This window comes from Dipodomys ordii, unplaced genomic scaffold (assembly GCF_000151885.1).
Source record: "Dipodomys ordii isolate 6190 unplaced genomic scaffold, Dord_2.0 Scaffold111, whole genome shotgun sequence".
In the NCBI taxonomy this organism is placed as follows: Eukaryota; Metazoa; Chordata; class Mammalia; order Rodentia; family Heteromyidae; genus Dipodomys; species Dipodomys ordii.
The window spans coordinates 7,630,960-7,652,601 of record NW_012267327.1 but is presented as its reverse complement, the minus strand read 5'-3'; the positions used below and the strand labels follow the sequence as shown (position 1 = coordinate 7,652,601).

The following is a 21,642-nucleotide window of genomic DNA, read 5'->3' as shown; positions in this document are numbered from 1 at the left end:
GGAACTGGTCTAGAGTGGTATCTACAGTAAATTTCAAGTCCAAAATCTGAACCTAGTTCTTTGTAAGGCAGGATCCTACCTACTAAACTCTAATTCCAGAAAATGGAGCAAATTACAAGTTATCTGTGAAAACAAACACAGGATATTTGTTTGGGGTTCATTTTCATCAACTCTTCAGGGTGAGCAAACAAATAATAATAATTAAAAAAAACACTTGAAGTATCCATAGAACATATAGCACACCCTGAGGTATTTCTGAGACAGTCAGCCTACTGCTTTTACTTAAACAGATACAGGCAAACAGAGTAAATGCTGGTGAGCCAATCTCTGAACCAAAGTGTTAACAGTGTATCAAAAACTCAGCAGCCTTTATTCAGAGCTGAATTGAAGGCAGATGAAATATTAACAGCAGTTCTAGCAGCACAAAATGAAATATGAGATCCTGTATCAGAAATTATTAGTAACCTGTTAAAAGAAATGCTGAAAAATGGCAGTTACCAAATTAAAACTGGGAAACAGAGCCCAAATGGGAAATTTCAAAAAGTTTGGAGGAAAATAAATGACAGATTGTCCTCTTGGCTCTGATTACTATGCCATCCTAAATCCTACTTGGCACTAGCTGGTAGAGGTGAAATAAGAACTGCATCACTGCCAGTACTGGTCCTCAAATTTGTAGTCCTAAATGTCTGTGATGGTGTCTTGGATTGATTGGAGAAGTAGTTGGAAGTTGATAGCATTTGAGCTTTATCTAAATTGAAGAGCCTAGAGACTCTTATTATGAAAGGCTTCCTCTCATTTGTGAATTGGCCCCTTTGCTCCACTTTTGGATGGCTGGCTTCCTCCATGCCGAGCTACACTAAATGTTCTACATGGGAAAGCTATTCTCCTTAAATGCCTCCAAATTTAAAGTGTCCATGTGAATACGTTAGTGTTTATGACTCAGAATATCTGACATCAAAAAGAGAGAGAGAGGGGATACAAATACAAAATACCAGGTAGTAAATGAAGGAAATACTTTTTTCTATCAGTAACTGAAAGCAAAAAAATTACTATAAGCAGAATCATTCAGCATTTGATGCCAGAGTGGGGGGAGGGGGGAGGAAATGAGCTATAGAACCATAGAATCTTAGTGTTGGCAAAGACCATGGAGTTCATGCAGTCCTACCCTATCATTTTTCAATGAAGAGGCTGAGACATGGGGAGTTAAGGGACTTGACTTGCCCAAGACACATAGTTGTTTACTGACAGTCATGCCAAAAACATTTCCCAACTCCCAGTCCAGAACTCTGCAGTTCAGCATGCCACTGCCATTCTACTGAAAATTAACACTAACACAGCCTGGAACATGGAAGAGTTCTGCATCTGTAGGGAACAGGAGAGAGGATACATTTAGAGATGGATATCACTATGAGAAACGAAAGAGAAAACAAATGGTCTTCCTTTGTGACTAACTGACCAGGTTTGGCAAACCATCTTATGTCAGTTCACTCCCTCACCCCCTCATGCCTCTCTATGAAAAAAAGATGAGATAATTTGGTTATAATCCTCATCGTTTATTTTGTGTTTAGGTACAATTAACTTGAAGAAATCTTAGTCATATACAGTATCCCCAGATATAGACTGGGTTTGTGAGTGTCATTGCTATTTGATCCCTGCTAGTTGAGACTACATTTTTTTCACTGTGAAATACATTCCAGAGTTCTCTTGTTCTGGTGGGGGGGGAGGGAGGGAAAGGGGGCCTGGAAAGGTTGATCTAGTCCATGGGACACTCCTGACTTAGAATGAGAAGTCGCTTTCAGATGTAAATCTACTCTCCCAATACTTAACCTCTTGGAGAACCTAGGTAGGTCTGAGACTGTTACTCAGGCTTCTAAGTTAGGTGAAATAATTTTCTTTATTGTAGAAGCACAGAGTAAGTTGAAGAAAACCAAGAAATAAAAACAACAACAACAAAATTCTCCATAGGATTCTTTGCGAAACAACAACATAGGTTTTGGGTATTTTTTTACACCAATCGAGATTTTTCAGAACAGAGTAACCAGAAATGAGAGATTCAGACAACATGATGAAAACTACAGATGGAATGTTTTGCATGAAAAGCGATTATGTACATGAGAAGGCTCAGGAGTGGGTAGGATTGGAGCTGGAAAGGAGGGTAGCTGAAACAAGAGAAAATAATGCTTGACCAGGTCTAGTAAAATATTCTCTGCCACAACCACTGTTCCATGAAGAGATTGAGCCAAGAGGCCTGAATAAACTAACCTTAAGTTCAGAGTTGCCATTATTGTGGGAGGCATCAGGAAGAGCACATCCGGCCTTGTGTTACACAGTAATCGCTGCTGGGTGTCAGCATTCATCAGCCAGATGGTCAGACCCACAATTAATCAATTAGACTGGGATGATCAACTGGACTAAGTTTTCCCCTTTGGTAAAAAGCCTCATCATGCGGTGAAGGCCAATAGTACTTTTATCCTGTTGCTCTTGGAGAAGCTCCTAAAATGTCCTCTTTTTTTAGGCCCCTAGTAACTGGACACATTAGGCTTCACAACACAGATACCCAAAACTAAGGTTTGCACATAATATATTTCAAGTATGCTATTTAACATTGATTAAAAAAAAACAACTAAGTTTTGGAAAGCAAGGTTGTATGCTGGGTTACTCAAGTATTTTCCAGAGTCTTCATATTGATTCTGCCTAATCCAGTGTAACAATAATGGTTAGGGATTCTTTTCCTAACTTCTAATGACATCATAATCAGATATAATATAGCAAATTATAGAGTCTTCACCAGAAGACAGAGACTGCTGTGACACACATGGATAAACATTGACCGAGAGTTTGTAATACTTCAGTGGAAATAATAATATTTCCATTCCAACAAAAGTAAATTGTGACTAGAAAGAAAGCTCGTTAGACATTTAATAAGAATATTGAGATGATTTAATACCCTGGGTTGAAAACACAATGAAATTTATCATATGTTTTCTTATATATTCATGTTTGTGAGGCTGAGTAACAATAAGGAAGATTTTCTGGGTCTTCATTAATCATCTTTAAAAAAACTTTAAAGGAGTTTTTAACTAGTGTTTCCCAAATGATTTCCTTGTTTTCGATGCTAAGCTGCTCCTCACCATTGAAGTTGCGATTGTTTTCTTCATTTCAGTATCATCACTTCTGTTTGCTTACAATTCTCAGCCTTCACCTCAATATCCTTGTCTAGAAATATGAGACCTTTAAGTCTGTTATAGATACCAAAACTTTTTTACCAGTTCACTTATAGGGCAATAAGTGTTCTCTAAAACCAGATGTCTAACATCAGTTTATTTTTCCATGTTGAACCTGATTTTTTCTCTCTCTCATTTCATTCTCTTCATGCTACAGTAAAGTGCACAGGACAGATAGATGTTTACAAATCCTACTGATGGTAAACATTATTTCTTAGTGGAGGTTACACTGATCCCATTGGGTAGAAATACAACACAGTTCCATAGTTCCCTTGTATATTGTCAGTAAACTTATTGTGCATCTCTCTTTTCTTTCAATTTTTCTCTACCCTTTAACTTATTTAGCAAGTGCTTCTTTTTGACCATTTCATAAAGTTACACAAGGATACTCTTAGGCCAGAAATATGCCTTAAACATAACAAGGATGAGTCTTCTCATACAAAGCACTTTGCTTTGTATTTGTTTTGTGAGTTAGCAAATTGGGAAAGCAATACCGAAATAACAAGATAGCTAGTATTTAGGCAACTGTTATTTCCTACTTTCAGGTTGAAAAGCACATAGAAGCGAAAGTCTTTCTGTAATCTTTGTGAGCACCTTTGTGATTTCTAACAGGAGCCTCCTTTTCTGACTCTGACAAAGGTTTGTTCTTGCTATGTTTGGCAGGCAGCTGTTTTGCCCTGCTTTTCCTGTTTCTATAGTTCTATAATCTTCACCCCAGAGCTGATGGGGCTCTTTCATTTTGATGTGCACTATCCCTGTGTATTGCACAGTTGAGCCCTGCCATCTAGGCTGCCTTTCTGCTTCCCTTTGCTCCTGACCTAAACCCCCCTGCTATTCCAGGCCTGGCCTCTCATGACCAGAGACTGCTGACTCATCCTGGCCTGTGCCAAGCTGTGCAGTCGCTTAGTGATGTGGACAGGAGTCGAAGGACTAGAATGAGATCACTGAACTCATTTCACTTGTTGCTTACGGTACAGTCCAGCATGAGCTGGAAATGTAGGAACCTCAGCCTCCCGAGCAGAAAGAGTAAGTAGATTAAACACATCGCATCACCAAGTCCTCAACAAGCAGTGGATGGGTGGTGGGTGGGTGCTTGCTTTATCATGGCCGTGGCTAGGGCATTCTGGTTCATCAGGAGTGTTTCTTTGTCCTCTCTTCTTCCTCTCCTCCACAGTTGCACCCTTCTCCCCTGCCCCCCCCTTCCCTGAACTTCCCTTCTGAAAATGTCCGGATGGTACAGCAATGATCTGGGCAGAAATGAAATTTTGCTAATAAGCAGCCTCCGCATGAAACCCTGGAACAGTGACACTGCGGAAACTGCTTACTTTCGTCTGTCTACTGGGAACTTACATGAACTTCCCAACAGAACTCAAGGGGATTAAATAAAAGTCTCTCCTCTCTGTCTCTCCTCTCTCTCTCTCTCTCTCTCTCTCTCTGTCTCTCTCTCCCCCCCTCCCTCTCTCCCACTCTCTCTCCCTCCCTCTCTCTCCCTCTCTCCTCTCTCTCTCCCTCTCTCCCTCTCTCTGCTTCTCCTTTTCCTTCTTCATTCTCTTTTTCTTTCTGTTTTTAGAGAGGTAGTTTCAGGAGACATGGCTGCATTTTGGTGTGGTGTAAAGTTTTCCGTTGGGAGACAATAATGTACATTCCTCTGGCAGGACGGGATAGATTTTTTTTTTGTTTCTCTTGCTGTTGTTTATTTATAAGACATTTCCTCTCAGTTAGTGGAAGTTAGATCGTAAGAGGCTCCAGTGATTTTCCTTCCACCTCCCCTCCCTAATTTCTGTGCTTCAGCACTCTGGAACACTGTGAACTCGACAAACTAATCAAAGCAGGGAGCTTAACAGCCAGGCCTGGACACTCTCAAGAGACTGTGCTGATTCTCAGCCGTCACCCCTTGGATCAGGAACCACAGTCCTGGTGAGTGGTGAGGTTCCAGGATTTGATGTGTCAAGGATTCTATTCTTGGTGTCTTGGAGGCAGGCAGGAAATAAAGGGTGTTTTTTTAAAAAAAAAATATGTTTTTTTTTTATTTTTAAAAGCTACCAAACAATCCAAGAAAAAGATGAAGGTTTTCAGCCTGCACAGCTGAGAGCACTCTCTGGACAATGGCAGAGCCTTGAGTCCAGTCTCAGGAGAAGCCTGAAGGCATGGGTTCTGCGCTACCGCAGATGGCTTTGGGTCGTGGCATGCCCAATAAACATGCCATGGGAGGAGGAAGATAGGTGAGTGAGTGGAGCAGAGAGGTATTATTCAAAGTGGCAGGGAAAAGGGACGAGAGTGAGATTAGTTGCTAATTTGAAGTTTCCCTCTACCAATTTTTCATGCATCCCCTTTCCGAGCATATGTATTAAACTCACAGTACTTACACACCCAGCTAAACAAGACAGAAAAGGCTATGAGATATATAGCAAAGGTACTGTTCTAAAAATCACTTTGCTATGAACTAGTTACTTGGAAATGTTGGGGAACCTCTCCCCACCTGACCTTAGGAAAAGGTTATTTGTCACACCCTTTTCTCTTTATTCTTCTGCATTCATGGTATGGAGCAGAAGAGAAGCTTTATTTGGTTTCAGAGAAATTCATCATCCTGACATCGGAAAACTAGATGACTGTCCTCACAGTATTAAACCCAAATATAGTAGTATTGTCCTCAATATAAGAATGTGATTAAGTGGGCTCTGAGAAGTTGTCAGAGGAGTAGCATGGATGGAGACAGTGGCTTGTGTCCTCACTGATATAGACCCAGCAGAGGAACTACTAGAACAGCTTTTATGGCCAGTAGAGGCCTTCTATATCTTTAAGAACTCACAGGCTCCCTGGAGGTAAAGTTGCAGGTAAAATATATATTTTTGACCCTATTCGGTTCCTCTTCTGGGGTTATTTGTTCACACTATGCTTTCTTGTCTTCTTTCTCATTTCAAGAATCTGGCGTGTTCTAAAATTTAAGTGGAAAAATTTTTTTTTTCAAAAACATGGTGGCCATAAAAGCATTTGACTGTGTGGCAGCATCTGAAGCAAATTGCTCTTTGGAGAGAGGAAAGAGCCTTTGATGTTTCCAATATGGTTCTCATAGGCTAAAACTTCCCAGAACCACAACCCAGCCTAAGGGGCACTTACTCGATGTTCTTAAATATTTGGAAAGAGATGCTATTTTATTGTTTTAGTTGTCTTTGCTATTAACACATTGCCAGTAGATTCTTTCTAAAGTTGAAAATGCTTTAGCAATAGTTCATTTTTACATTTAACCAGATGTGTTTTCTATGTGTCTGTTGTGTGTACTTTTGTCCAAGCTGGTACAGCGATACAACATATAACATTAGTGTTGAGTTTAGGAATTTTGTTTACCACGCTAGGCAATTCAGACTTTTAACTATAGTACTCATGCATGCTCATATCCCAAATTCCTCTCAGAGGAACCCTGCCACACCTTCATCAGTTTTTCAGTGACCTCTAGGACAAAGAGTCAGCTTTCTATCATAATTCCTATAGTTTCCAAGGCTCGTCACATTTGTCAGTCATCATTATGAGAATAAACAGTCTCAGTTTTGTTAGGGCCAATTCACTGAAAGCTCAGTGTAATATATAATAATTACGTTTGCTTATTTCTGTTAGCCCATATTAGTTATGACTACACTATTTATATGTATAATGTTTATTGGGGTTTTTCCATTAGTTCTTTCATTTTCTTTTTTATTGTTATCTTTAAGTCATTGTATAAAAAGGTTTCAATTCAATAAGTTCTAATATGTTACAAAGAAAGAAATTAAATGGAAAAATGGTTTAAAATTTTTAACCTGGCATAAAAACATAACTGGTTCTTAGACCTTTACCACCAAAAGCTACATAGGAGTTTGTGTATCTCTTCCTTGATGTTGCTTAGTCCTGCACTCACTGAAAAAGCCAGAAATGCTCTGTGGCTCAAGTAGTAGAGTATTAGCATTGAGCAAAAGCAGATCAGGGACAGGGCCCAGGCCCTGAGTTCAAGCCCCAGGACTGGGGAAAAAAATAATATGATGATGTTTCTTTCCAATATCTATATAATAAGCCATCACTGTGTACTATCAGTAATATAATTTCTAGTGCTTTTCTGTAGTTTTAATTTTATTAAGTTAGCAAAGATACGTGTTTTAAAATGTATATTTCCTTGCATGCATATTTTAGATATAATCAATTTCTATATGTCATATTCATTCAATTAGGCAGTCATAATTATGCATAAGTGAAATCATAATCCTGATTGCCCCATTAAGAAGTTGTATTTTTATTTGAACAGAAATACTTTTAAGCATTTATGTAATTCCCCAAGAAAGACAGATGAGCTTTATAGGGTTTTAAGACTTGTACCATACAGCTTGATATTGGTGACTCATGCCTATAATTCTGGTTACTAAAGAGGCTGACATTCAGAGGATCGTGATTTGAAGCCAGTCCAAGCAGAAAAGTCCTCCACCCCCAAAATAACCAGCAAAAAGCAAAATGAGAGGAGTGGCTCAAGCAGTAGAGTATGAACAAGGAAGTAAGCTGAGTAAGCTCAAGGCCCTGAGTTATCATTATACCACTAACAAAACAAAACAAAAACAAAAACTATGGTATGAAATAATTTGGTTTTGGATGATAGCTTATAAACTATGACCAAAGATTAGCTAGAATTTCTTGTTTTTGAATTCAATAAAATATTTTATAAATTGCCCATAATAAGGTTAAAATTGACATTTTTTCTGCTAACACAAGGAAAGTTTATTCAAATTGTTGTGAGCAGCATCTGCACAAGAAAACACTTATAACTGGGGAGTTTGGTAATTATCCTTCATTAAAACATATATGTCAAACCTAAATTCTATTATGTATACCTCAAAATAGTAATTGCTATATGTATAGTTTAAAATTAAGTGGAAAGAAATTAAATTCCTAATAAGTAACTTAAAAATTGAAAATATATTTAATGAACATATGTACAAATGATCAAATTTATTCTAGTTTCTCAGCTATTTAGTTCCATGTTAAATACCTGATAGAACACGAGCAACTAATTTTCCAGATGCCTTTTCAGAATATCCCTTCAAGTCTCATCCTACGATTTCACCTATTTTGGTGAAGCTTTCCAGGATAACCTAAACTCAAACTGAACATATCTGTTTAGTTATTAAAAGATTTTCACTCATTAACAGGTTTTAAAATTCATTATCAGTCATTTATCATATACTTCCTTGAATTGAAAAAAATTATGTATGAAACTGTAGTTGGTTAGAGGGCAGATATTGTATTTTTGTTTATTTCTTTCATTTCAAACAGTGTCAGGTTGCCTTAGTTTTAGTGAAGGATCAATGAATAGGTGATGGGTGTGTGAATGAATGAATATCTGTATGCCAATGCATTGACAATGAATATATCATGGAAAAGCAGGTCCAGAAAATAAGTCAATAGATTCTCCTATATCTGACTGTCCCCATATTAGATCTTCCAGCTGACTACATCCTTAGCCCTTTATCAAGGTAGTTTCTCTAATTCTCTTAACAGTTGGGTAATTTCCGCTTTGTCATGAGAGTTTTGAATTTGCAATCGTTCCATTCACTTTCCAAAGACTTGTGAGGATGACCAAATACCTGACTTGGTTAGCTTCTGTAGTCTGAAAGTACCAGACACACCTACAATGTATATCATATTACGCAAAGGCTTTTCCCATTTGTGAATGAATACATGCTTACAGACAGACAGTGGTTCTTCTTTTCCTCAGACTGTAGGTTTCTAGAATTCAGGCTTGTGTAAGAGGCAGAAATATGTGAAGACTGGCTATAAAAAGCCCTGTAACTAGACTGGAGGGGCGGGGTAGACAGGCAGCACAATAAAGAGTCGGGGTGAGAGGACAGGCAGTCACATCATTTGCACTGTCTTAACAAGCACTAATTAAATGTCCTGTTTGAGGTAAATAATAGCTGAAAATAGCCAAGTTCAATTGTTCTGATCGATGAGTAAGAGATTGGTGGAATCACTCGGTGCCGCTTCAATCATTAAGCCAGCTCACTAAGACATCTTCAGAGGCAAGGGGCATCATGTTAAACCAGCCTCTAAAGTGACATTTTCTAACTCCCCATTTCAGCACCCTAAATACCATTCTGATGCTATAAAGCACAGCCAAAAAATAGCTGACCCTAATAAACAATAATTAGAAGAAACCAAAATATTATGTAAACTGAGTTTTAATCTCATCTGTTATCAATAGCTAATCAACTTGGCAATCCTTTAACTACTTTGTATCCTGCTCCTGAACCAAATTCTCTTCTAAAGCTCCTAATATATATAAATGGAATGTTCATTTTCATTCCTTTTTATTTTCTCTTACTCTCTAGTAAACTGAATTCCTAGATGTAAGCAGCCAGAGGGAGAAAGAGAAGTGATTCACATAATGGATAATTAACCCTTGAACAAAGGAAAGTTAACTCTCCACAGACATGCCAAAAATGAAATGTTTTGTTGTTGAATTTGTTCTCCTTTGGGTGTTAACACATAGAGGACATTTCCATTAGCAGAACTTGGCACCAAACAACCTGTTCATCCTCAAGCTATAAATACGACTCTCACCTTCCAGTTCATTCTGGCAGGATTTGTAGTATGATGTCCTCTTGGGTAGTTGTGTAGAAATCACTCTGAGGGACAGAATTGTATGAGTGCCTAATCCACTTTTGAAAATGAAAGAAAAACACCAAATATGGAAAGACATGAATTGTAATAAAAAGTATTAGAATCTTATACCTTCTGCTAATTCTCTTCCTAGTTAAGAGTAACCAAAATAGTATAATAAATGTTAAAGTACATCATGATCAAAGTGTAAAAAATTGTTTGTAAGTTTCAAGTAATGAATTGAAAGAGAAAGGAACAAACCTTAAACACATTGGTCATACTTCATTTTTTTCTAAGGAGGATAATAGGTTCCCATTTGATTGACTTACCAAGGTTATCATGAGTACAAAGGAACAAGCACTTTTTCCCATTACATTCATTAAACACCAATTCAACATTCATTTTTTATTCAGAAAATGTTTTTGAATCCCTACTCCATGTCAGTTGTTGTTCTAAACACTAATGATTAATTAATTTATTAACAAATATTTATTGAGAAACTCCAATTATCTTCTTTTTTTTTCAGTGCTGGTCCTGGGGTTTGAACACAGGAGGCCTGAGCACTTTAAAAAAAATTTACCTTAAGGGTAGCATTCTACTGTTTGAACCACAACTCCACTTCCAAACTTTTGGTACTTAATTGGAGATAAGAGTCTTATAGATTTTCCTGCCTAAGAAGGCTCCATTCTTATAGTACTGACTTTCTAGAAGAGACAGATAATAGATAAATGCTTATACATAGCATATTAGACACTGGTAAGTGCTATGAAAACAAGAAAGAGAGACCGAGACAGCTAAGATAGCAGATTTAATGTCTGTGGGATGGCAGCATTTGAGTAGACTTCAGTGAAGGTGAGAAATAAATGCTGTGGCTATCTAAGCAAGTTGTATTTTCACTAGTGAAACCATTGAGCTCAAAGGCCTTGTACAAAATGTGTCTGGTTCATCTCATAGGAGCTGAGAGCATCAGAGGAGAGAGGGAAAAAGATTGGTCAATGAATGCTAAATTACAGTTAGAAACAGGATAGTCTTGCATGCTATTGTACAACCAAGTGACTGTACGTAACAGTAATGTACTGCATCTCTTAAAAAGGTATAAGACATATACTAGTAATTGCAAATAAGGGAAACCATGGAACCTGTGTTTCTTTGAGCCTGGCTTACTTCACTTAATATAATTTTTTCCAAGTTTTTCCATTTCCTAACAAATGGGGCAATGCCATTCTTTCTGATGGAGGCATAGAATTCCATGTGTATATATACCACATTTTCTTGATCCATTCATCTACTGAGGGGCATCTGGGTTGGTTTCATATCTTAGTTATGGTAAATAATGCTGCAATAAACATAGTAGTGCTGTAGCTTTAATATGGTCTTGTTTGTGATCATTTGGGTAAATGCCCAAAAGTGGGATTGCTGGGTCATAGGGGAGTTCTATGTGAAGTCTTTTGAGAAACCTCCATACTGCTTTCCAAAGTGGTTGAATAAGTTTACACTCCCACCAACAATGCAGTAAGGTTCCCATCTGTCCACATCCCCTCCAGCATCTGTTGTTTTTAGAGTTCTTGATTTTAGCCATTCTAACTGGAGTGAGGTGGTATCTCAATGTTGTTTTGATTTGCATTTCTTTTATGGCTAGAGAGGTTGAGCATTTCTTCATGTGTCTGTTGGCCATCCTTCTTTCCTCTTGGGAGAGGTTTCTCTTTAAGTCTTTAGCCCACTTATTTATTGGGCAATTGTTTCTTTGAGGATTTGTTGTTGGGGGATTTAATTTTTTGAGTTCCAGGTATATTTTAGATATGAGACCCTTGTCTGTTGTATGGAGACAAGCAGAAAAGGTCAGATAAGCTGATGTGAGGCGAAATGAACCCCAGGATAAGGATTCAAATGTTTTTTCTTTCTTGTGGTTGTTTCTAACATATTAATAAGATGATTTCTTTGTTGCTTTGTATGTCCCTCCCCCATGATATAACCCCTGTTTTCACTGTATTTGATGTTGGTATAATTTGTGAGGGGGAAGGGAAAAAACAAATTGTTTAAATAGGGATACAGGTGGACCCATTGCACCAATGAGATGTACAAGATGTTATGTTGAAAAATGAACTTTACAACTTTGGTGGGGGGGAGGGGAAGGAGGAGAAGGGGGGTAGATAGGAAGGGATGGGAAGGGGAAACAAAGGAGGAGGCAACAATGCTTGATAAGAAATGAACTCATTACTTTGCCCATGTAATTGTAACCCCTCTGTACGGTATTTTCACAATTAAAAAAAAAGCTATAAGAACAAAGCCAGGTGCCAGTGGCTCATGCCTGTAATCCTAGCTACTCAGTAGGCTGAGATCTGAGGATCACAGTTCAAAGCCAGCCTGGGCAGGAAAGTCCGTGAGACTTTTATCTCCAATAAACCATTCAGAAAACTGGAAGTGGCTCAGTGGCTCAAGTGGTAGAACAGTAGCCTTGAGCTGAAGAGCTGTGAGACAACATTTAGGCCTAGAGTAAAAGCCCCATGACCAAAAAAAAATGCTATAAGAACAGATTCTGAATGTGTTTACAATTGAGACATGAGAAACATTTAAGAAAGCAGCCATATTTATTCTGATTTAAACATTACACCGTATACATTTATCAAAGCCTTGCCTGGTACCTTGGTAATGCATACAATTTGTATGCTTTTATATATCAGTTAAAAAATAAATTTAAAATGATTTCAAATGAATTTAATAAATTTAAAATGATTTTAAAAGTTTGAAAAAGTTTATTCAAGAAAGTTTATTTGAATACATAGCATGCAACATACAGAAAGGAATACATATGGTAAACTTAGGTGATATCAAGGAAGTATGTGTGCCATAGTTACAGTGGGCAAACAGGAGAATGGTAGGAGATCAACTATTAATGCAGGCAATGTGTTCCTGATCACACAGGCCCTTGTGTGCTGTTGTAAAGATGCAAATGACAAAGATTAAGTCATGGCCATACTGTCCTCACAGTTAGAACAGTAGATAAACAAGCTGACATAATGCCAAATGCTAAGTAATCTAACTGAAAGATGGTCAAGGAATTTTAAGGACACCAAATATTGAGTGTTCATTTAAGTGTACCTTCAAGTGTCAGAGAAAGCTTCACCAAAGATGTCATAAATCCATACTGAGCTTTGAAGGATTTTCCCAAAGGGTTGGAGGGAGGAAGAGAATCCAGTAAGATAAGCAACAGGGACAAAGATATTTAAATAGAAAATAGCATGACACAATTGGGGAAGAATATCACTGATAATTAGCAGACGGGTGGAAAGGAATGATGCTGTACATGTAGACAAGAAGCAATCATATTGGGTCTTGATTGCCATGCAAAGTTGTTTTAGCTTCATCGTGTAGCATTTGGGGAGCCATTAAAAGATTTTAAGTAGAGAAGGTTAATGATCACATTGTGTTACAGAAGATCACCCTGGCAGCAGGATGGAGGATAGATTATAGGAATGGGAGAATAGATGCAGGAAAATGAGTTAAGGGGCAACCTAAATTGTTCAGACAGGAAACAGAGAAGCCCTGAACTAGGACAATAACTGTGGGAATAGAAAGGAGGAGACATAGTCAAGAGATAAGAGTTAGAATGGACACATTTTAATAACCTTTGGGCTAGGCATCAAGAGAAGAAATTTTGGATTGCTCCCAGGCTTCTGCCTTCTACAACAAGGAAGAAACGTGGTACAGAGGGGTAGGCTTTGCAGGCTGGGGAAGATGATAAATTTGCTTTTGAAAGTGTTTAATTTGGGGATTAGGGGGGAGCATCCAAACTGTCTGGTAGGCAGTTGGGTTTAGTTGGGAATACTAGAGGTAGGTCAGGGATAGAGATCTATGTTTGGCGATCTTCTGTTTTATCAGCATCATACTGATAGTTGAAACTATGGAGTGCTGTTTCTCAATGAAAATATATTGAAAGAGGCAAAATAGGGCATACCCTTGCCATGTTGCCATAGTTATGGAATGGAGAGAAGAAAAGGAACTTCCAGGAAAGATTATTATGACACTGTTTTCTGTGTGCCAGACACTGTGCTGAGACCTACGTTGTACTCCAAAAGTGTCCATAGGTTTTATAAATATCACAGATTGTTATTACAATCACCAGCAACCACAGGACAATGCTAATAGAGGAATGCCTGAGTGTTACAAAGTCTTTCAGCATATTTAATTAGCATCAAGGGAGATTATTATAAAGGCAGAATCCTTGAAAGTTTGCCGCATGCATTTTCACTATACGGTTCATTTCTGATTTCTCTAACGCTTGCATGTGTATGTTCCAGTGTTAGCATGGGTTCAAGCTATTGGCAAAACAAGCCAGGTGTAAATTATGGTAGAATTGAAATCGATAGCGCTTTGAAGCACTGGAGTGCCCAGTTCACATCAGGGCGTGCGTCTGTGTTCACTGAAACATGGCTATCAAGTGCACCCCGAGTCATTAGATGTGTTATCCAGTGAATAACAGCATAATGATATTTTAGCAGAGCTGCCTTATGATAAATTCTGCTTTAGTGAAACCCCATATACAGAGCAATTTCTCCTGGCCGTGTACATTGCATGGCAAAGAAAGGATATCCTGCTGCGTATCAGAAGGCTGTAATTTCATTTAGGGGTTCTATTGACATCGTAAACTGCAAGAGCAGAGCTCAAGTGGCTATTTAAGTCATAGGAACTTCAAGCTAAAATTACTGCCTGGTCCTAATCGCCACCTCCAGGGGACTCCTGCCTATACATATACACTTTATGTTTCTATCTTCGTGCCTATAAATACTCAATCACTCCAGGAGCTTAGGTGAATAGGCCGCCTTCACGTATGACAGGTATCTGTCACCTTTGCAGCAGCTGGTACAACCTCAAGGGATAAAAAGCACTTACATTTTCACTGAAGGTCAAAGGATAAAAGGGCAGCTCCACCTCTTCCCTGCACCCTAGTTAACTGAACAGGAATTCCTGTTTTTCTATTTTAAGATATAGGATTCTTCAAGATACATTGTATGCATGTTTGGACATGTCAAAATAAAACTGCTTGTATAATTGATACTAGGTGTAGAAATGAATAAAAAGTTTTAAAAGACATAGGATCTTCCAGCATGTTGAAGCGAGAAAAGGGGACATTTTTAGGTTTGCAGCATGCAAGCCTTTGCCCCATTCTTTCCCCTCTTGTTTGTTGCCTCTGTGTTCTCTGTGACTGTAAGAGAACTTTTATAGTGTCATATGAGTGTTTTCCGAGATATCTAACAGGGATATTCTGTCATCACATACCCTCAGTCTGAAAATGGGAAGCCATAGCAATTTAACTGAAAATTACGTACAATTTGAAATTGTTACCATTTATTTATTTTTGTCAGTCATGGGACTTGAACTCAAAGCCTAGGTGCTGTCCCTGAGCCATTTTCACTCAGTGCAAGCACTTTGCTACTTTGAGCCACAGCCCCAGTTCTAATTGTTAGCATTTATTAACTGATATTTTGGACTTGATTCCAGGAAAAAAAATGAGGAAAGATTCAAAGTTAAGTATGTTTCTCTTTGGAGTTTAATGAAAACTTTATGTGAATAACTGGACATTACAGTTTAACCCTCAGGTTTTATGCCACTGACGTTTTATTTGGTCACTTTCCTGGCTTGTGATTCATTTATTTATATGCTGTTTCACTAAGAAATTCCACAGAACTATCATGTATGGAATATCTAAGTAATAATGGCATGTATGATTGTTCATTAGGTATCTATATCTTAGAGTCATCTTACTGCCCTGTAATACTCTATGAAGGAGTGACAACATGGAGAGATCAGAGCCCCTCTCAGACAACTGACTAAGGCTGAAATATTTAGCTTCCACATTAGCCTGCCTACTGTTCCTGTGATTTATCACAATACTGCTTTATTGCTTAAATAGTACAATTAAAAATTAAAGTTCTGCAGACCCAAACCTCTCTCATCTGTTATCCTGAAAGTTTCATTATATGCCTAAACAATATAATATGCCATTATCACATTTCCAAAAAAGGTTACTGCTCAAATAAGAATATCTTCAAACCATTTCTATGCATGAGTATATAAAGCATATATAATACATAAACATATGTAAGGTTTGAGATGAGGGAATGTAACTCTCCTATCATTCTCCAAACTTACAAGCTATGTCACCTTGTGAACACTACTTAATTCTCTTTCAGTTTCTTCTTCTGTAAAGAAGGAGGATACTAATTTGAAATTATCATCATAAAAATGAATGTAATTATCAAATGTAACATATTTAAGTCAATATGTCATATGTACGAGGCACTCAGTGAACACTAGCTACTGTTACCATCATCATTGTCATCTTCCTTATTGTTTATTCCTATGCCCCAGGAAATGGTTTGCAAAAAGAAAAAAAAACACCAAAGAAACTATATTCACAAATACATATGCACTACCTCACTGGCCTAGGGTGGTACTTGCTTGGCCTTACAGTGGGATTAAGTTTTATCTGCATGTTAATTTCAATAATCCCCTAAACAGAAACCAAATTTTGGATTGGGGGGCTTGGTACGTAGTTTAGCCTTAACGTGGTTTTAAGTACATGGTGTAAGATCACTGTATTTCTGGGTTTCACACCTATAACCTATTCACTCTGGCTTTTCTTGTCCAATTTCTATTTAGGATGGTCTAGTCTAGGACTAACTACTGAGTACTTATTTTATTTTTCAACTCAATAAATTTAAGTAGATTGTTCAATTTCCAGGTTCCCCTATTCGTTGGCAGTAGTGGAATTTGAACTTTGAAACTTGAACTTGTTGGCCGAGTACTCTCTTGCTTCAGCCACATTCACAGCCCTTTCTGCTTTAGCTTGTTTTTCAGATAGGGTCTCCCATTCTCCTCCAACTAGATACTCCTGCCTTCACCTCCTGAGTAGCTGAGATTACAGGTGTGGGACACATCTGGCTCAACCAGCTTTCTTAAAGTTCTGGTCCAGGTTATCCAATGTGCCAAATGCTGACCCATTGTGCATTGTCACATAGCCCACTCTGTTCACTATTCTTAGCTGTCATCTGAGCCTTGATACCAGTACTCACTTCACATTTTCCTTCAGGACCCCATGCATGTCATCCTAGAACTATGTCCTTTTTGTATCTACATATCTTTTCTTCCCATTTGGAATCTGCACTTTCACCTTTCAGGTGGCTTATCATTCAGGTCACTTGCATTTTAGTCTAATGCCCTTACTTCTAAACTTCATTCTGATATTCATACCCTTTTCTATATTTACTGTATTTTAAGAAAAATATATTTTAATAATTGAATAAAGACTGATACCAAGCCTTATCTATGAGAACTAGTATTACGTGACCTTGGCAAAATATATGGTTGTTATAGTTGTTTTTGCCTCTTGATGAGTATCAGAGACCTTATACACTGAGCTGATTCTCAGATGCCCTATTTATTCTCTACCCATTGGCTCTGCAAATAACATCCAAAGTTTAATTAATATCAGGTTTAACTGGACATGTTATTACTAGTCGTGTATCTAATGGCAAACATGCCACTTAAGAAACTAACACTGAAATGCAACATTGTTACCAAGAAAACCATTGATAAGTACACATTGATATTCTTTTTTCTAGTCCCTTTATTGTCCCTTTTTGGATTTCCTGCCCCCCTCCCCCCCAAAAAGGAAGAAGAGATTGAAAAGAACTAAAATTTATACTTAGAGAAAAGTATGACGCTGAGCTTAATTGTTAACAGGCATAATAGTTACAGTTTTTTGGATTAACAAAGATACATTACTTGTACATAGAATATTTGATGTTTAATAGCTTTAGTATTGAGATTAGTAATTAAGGAGCAATAAAGAATAAGCAGCAAATATTCCAAGATTCCACATTATGGTGCTTACGATGATATGGGGTAGGTTTGCTGGAGAAAGAACTTTTGCTGTAGATTTAAACACTGGACATTGACTGATGAAAGATGTAAAGATCTTCATGGGATAACAGAGTAGTGGAGAGGATGGAAAATTTTCCAACCAGCGAGAATGAAATTTGTATGCAAAAGAAATAGTGAAATTAGAAAGGAGATGCACATTGTCACTACTAGGTTATGAACTTTGAGAGTCTGATGGAGTCCAGGATTTAGTCTTTGTGGGTGATAAGAACAATGGCTATCATACAGTTCAAATTCAATAAGACTTTACTCAATAATTTAAACATTTTTCCAGTACAAGCAGAAATAGAGCAGTAGCCAGATGCTGGTTGGCTCAAGCTTGTAATCTTAGCTACTCATGGGACTTTCAAAGTCAGCCCTAGCAGGAAAGTCCATAAGACCCTTATCTCCAATTAACCACCAGAAAACTGGAATTGGCTCTGTGGCTTAAAGTGGTAGAGTGCTAGCCTTGAACAAAAGGAGCTTAGAGATAGTGATAGTAGTGCCCTGAGCTCAAGCCCCCAGGTTAACAAAAATAAATAAATAAATAATGAGAACAGTATTTTGGGAGTAACCAGTTGAAGAAATGCAGATTTAAGGTGATCAAAATTCAGATACAAAAATCAATATATCAAATATCAAAAACTGAAATATTCAAATGCAGCCATGAATGAAGTGATGTTTTTAAAAACATTAGCAATGCTCCATGCTTCCTTCACACCAGCCCTAATTTTAGTCTCACCTAATTTAACTGTGTATCTCATATAACTAACTAAAACAGCTCCTAAATAGTCTGTTCCTCTTTGCCTTTTTTGTGGTTTGCATCTATTACTTCTTATAGGGTTAGGAATGAACGTTCTAATATTGAACCTTCAACCACTTGAGCTAAAGCCTCCAAACACAGCCTCCAAACACGGGAGCCTGAACTTCCTCTGCCCACTGAGGGCTTTATTGCATCATATTCTTAAAGTTTGACAGCTTGGAACATAGGAAACACACATTCACTTCCTGATTCTTGTGTAAGTTCCTAATACGCACAACTCTATAGGAGATCTCATGTACCTTAGATTACTTATTGACATGGGGAAACATTGAAAGAGTATTCATTCTAGGAAATTAACTATACTCTGAGCATAACTAACTGTAAAATAGCAATCGCCTCTTCTACTACTTTTTTTACTTTTTTTCCTTTAATTCAACCAGGTTGACACCATAAAGAAACTTTGGGGAATTTCAAACCCATCTCACTCACTGTCATTACCCTTGAGATAGTCTCAGACATCCCAAGACTATATTGTCCAATGTGGTTGTAAGAAGTGGTGCTCATTAACTTGCTTTTATGTTGTGCCAGTTAACCTGTCGTTATCGATATGCATCTAGTTGACCTTTGTTTGGATAGTTCTAAAGTTTTCTTGAAGGATAACAGTTTGCCTGATACATTTTATTTATTCAATACTTTTCTGTATTCAACTTACCATTGTCCAAGGATCATATGTGTATATATATTTATACACCCACAGATATATTGTATTTGTATATTTATTTAATTAATGTATATCAAATTTAAAATTTTTATTCACTTATGTATTTTTCTAATATGTTACATAACATATAGTTTATATGTATAGATATAAATACATGGATATTTTCATTATTCCCATTTTAAACATCTTATGCTTATTTGAATTAATGCCTTCCCTTTTCTACTCAGAGTTCCATTTAGATAGGTCTATGGCATAGGTCTATGTTTTCACACAATGGAATACAGAACACATTTGTGGACTCTTTGGATTTCATGTATTTTGAACAGGGTCAAACTTCTGACTTTTCCATCTAAATTCTTAGTTTCAAATGTGGAAAATACCAAGTTCTCCTACCTCCCTTCCAGTCCCAGGTCCATACCATTGCTAATTTTACTAAATTCTTGGGATATATGAAACTGACACCTTAGCTTACCAGACCTGTCTGTCTGAACCATCCAGAGTAGCACCATTTACTTGAAGGTTTGGGAAATTGAGCAAAGATGATGTGAATGGGAAACCTAGAGTCCCACAATGGAATAGCATTTTTCTGCACACAAATTGGTGTTCACACCTGTATACTGATGCTTCCTTTCACTCTTTTTGCTGAATAATAGGTCTTACATATTAGTGGGTGCCTTTGATATGCCACAGGAAGTTGTTTTATATTCTGTGTTGGTCTATATGAGTGAACTGTAGGTATACATAAATATGTACTTGTTGATAGATTTCTGAATTTATCTTCCTATTAAAGAGAGTAGATAAGCAAAATTCTCTGGTCAAAGCCATGTTCCTGCTGCTGCTATCTTAGTTGTTGAGTTCTGTAGATTGTTAGGAGAACCTTGTTTGTTGTTGCTCCCACCTAACATGGGAGACAAGTTCTTGTTTCTGACATAATTCAAGAGACCTGTCAAAAATTGACTATCAATGTTCTTGTAATCCATAGAGATGGACTCTCTAATGTGTGCTCACTTAGCATAATCTATAATTTTCCAATTGTGCCTGAAGAGTCCACATATGCTTACTCTCTTTAGCTGTTGTCTGTCTACTATCTGATGCTTTCTGACCCTCATGGGTTTGCTTCTGTAAAGAATATTTCTTTCTGCAGGCTATGTCACTCACTCTTTCTTAGCTCTTCACCCCACTCAGAGGCACAGTAGGAAAAAAAATTACTGTGCTTCAAGCTTCTAAAGAAAATGGCTTTCTAAACTGTGTGCTTATTTTAACAGCAGTCATTCCCCTACAACTATTTACATCATTGACCTTCATCATCTCAGCATACAATTTCACTTAAGAGAAAAATATTTTATGCCCCAGAGTGAAAACATATTAGTGACACTAAACTGAAGTTCAGATCACTTTATGTATACCCATTTACAGCGGTGCATGCCTGTACTCTGGTAATGGGGAAGTGAGGACTCAGGCAGGTGGATCATGAGTTCAGGGCCAGCCTGGCCTACATAATGAGTCTCTGACTAAACAAAAAATTACTTTGGATATAAAAGAGCAAGAAAACCAGAGCAGACTTATGTTTTTAATCTAGGCTCATTTACCAGTTTAATTTGATAGTGGAAATTAATTGTGCAATTCTTAATATAACTACAGTACAACCACAATTAATAGAACTTATTTATTATCATTGCTCTTCCCTCTCATGCTTATCTGGAGGCAAAGACCGTTTTTTCCCCAAAATTCAATTTTCCACTGGATTTTGCAATTAATACAAAAGAAGCAACAGGTGTATTTTTATTTCTTGGTTAATTTGGTATTCATTTAATAGAAAGCCAAATGAAAGACACCCAGAAATAAGCTCATCTTTGTGTTTCTGCCTATGTCTTTCTAATGGTTGGTGGAAAAACTGAAGATTTTATATCTCAGACCGATTTTTTAAGGAAAGAGATGATGTTAAAGGGCTTATTTGTAACTTTTTAAAAGATATGATAAATATTTCACCAGGAAGAAACTAATCTCAAATGCAGAAGTTTCTGTGTGTATGTGTGTGTGTGTGTGAGTGTGTGTGTGTGTGTGTGTGTGTGTGTGTGTGTCGTTTAGTGGAGAAGCTGGTTTCAAACTGTGATCTTCAGATCTCAGCCTCCTAAGAGGCTAGGATTACAAGTGTAATCTACTGTCTCCTATTACCTAAACCAACTTGAGTCATAGTTTAATATAACATAACTCTTCAGAAAATTTATTTCTGCATCAAGCTTTTAAAAATGTTTTCCAAGGGAATTACTAGCCGTAGTTTGTCACTTTAACAGTTACATAATCGACATCGATTTCTTAAAAGAGAGAATGGAAGGAAGGAAGGAAAGGAAGGAAGGAAGGAAAGAAGGAAGGAAGGAAGGAAGAAAGGAAGGAAG

General features: G+C 37.4%; 1 protein-coding gene across 2 annotated transcripts in view; it reads left to right on the top strand.

Moving 5' to 3' along the window:
- Positions 1–4,181: 4,181 nt before the first annotated feature.
- Zbtb20 (zinc finger and BTB domain containing 20) overlaps positions 4,182–21,642 on the top strand; it is a 274,572-nt gene continuing 257,111 nt past the window's right edge. Inside the window, exon 1 of one of the 2 annotated variants that reach the window (XM_013028590.1) lies at positions 4,182–4,250. The gene's annotated coding sequence lies outside the window, so the exon portion shown is untranslated. Of the gene's footprint in view, positions 4,251–5,052; positions 5,142–21,642 lie in introns of those variants that run through there. The other variant, XM_013028589.1, reaches the window with a different exon arrangement.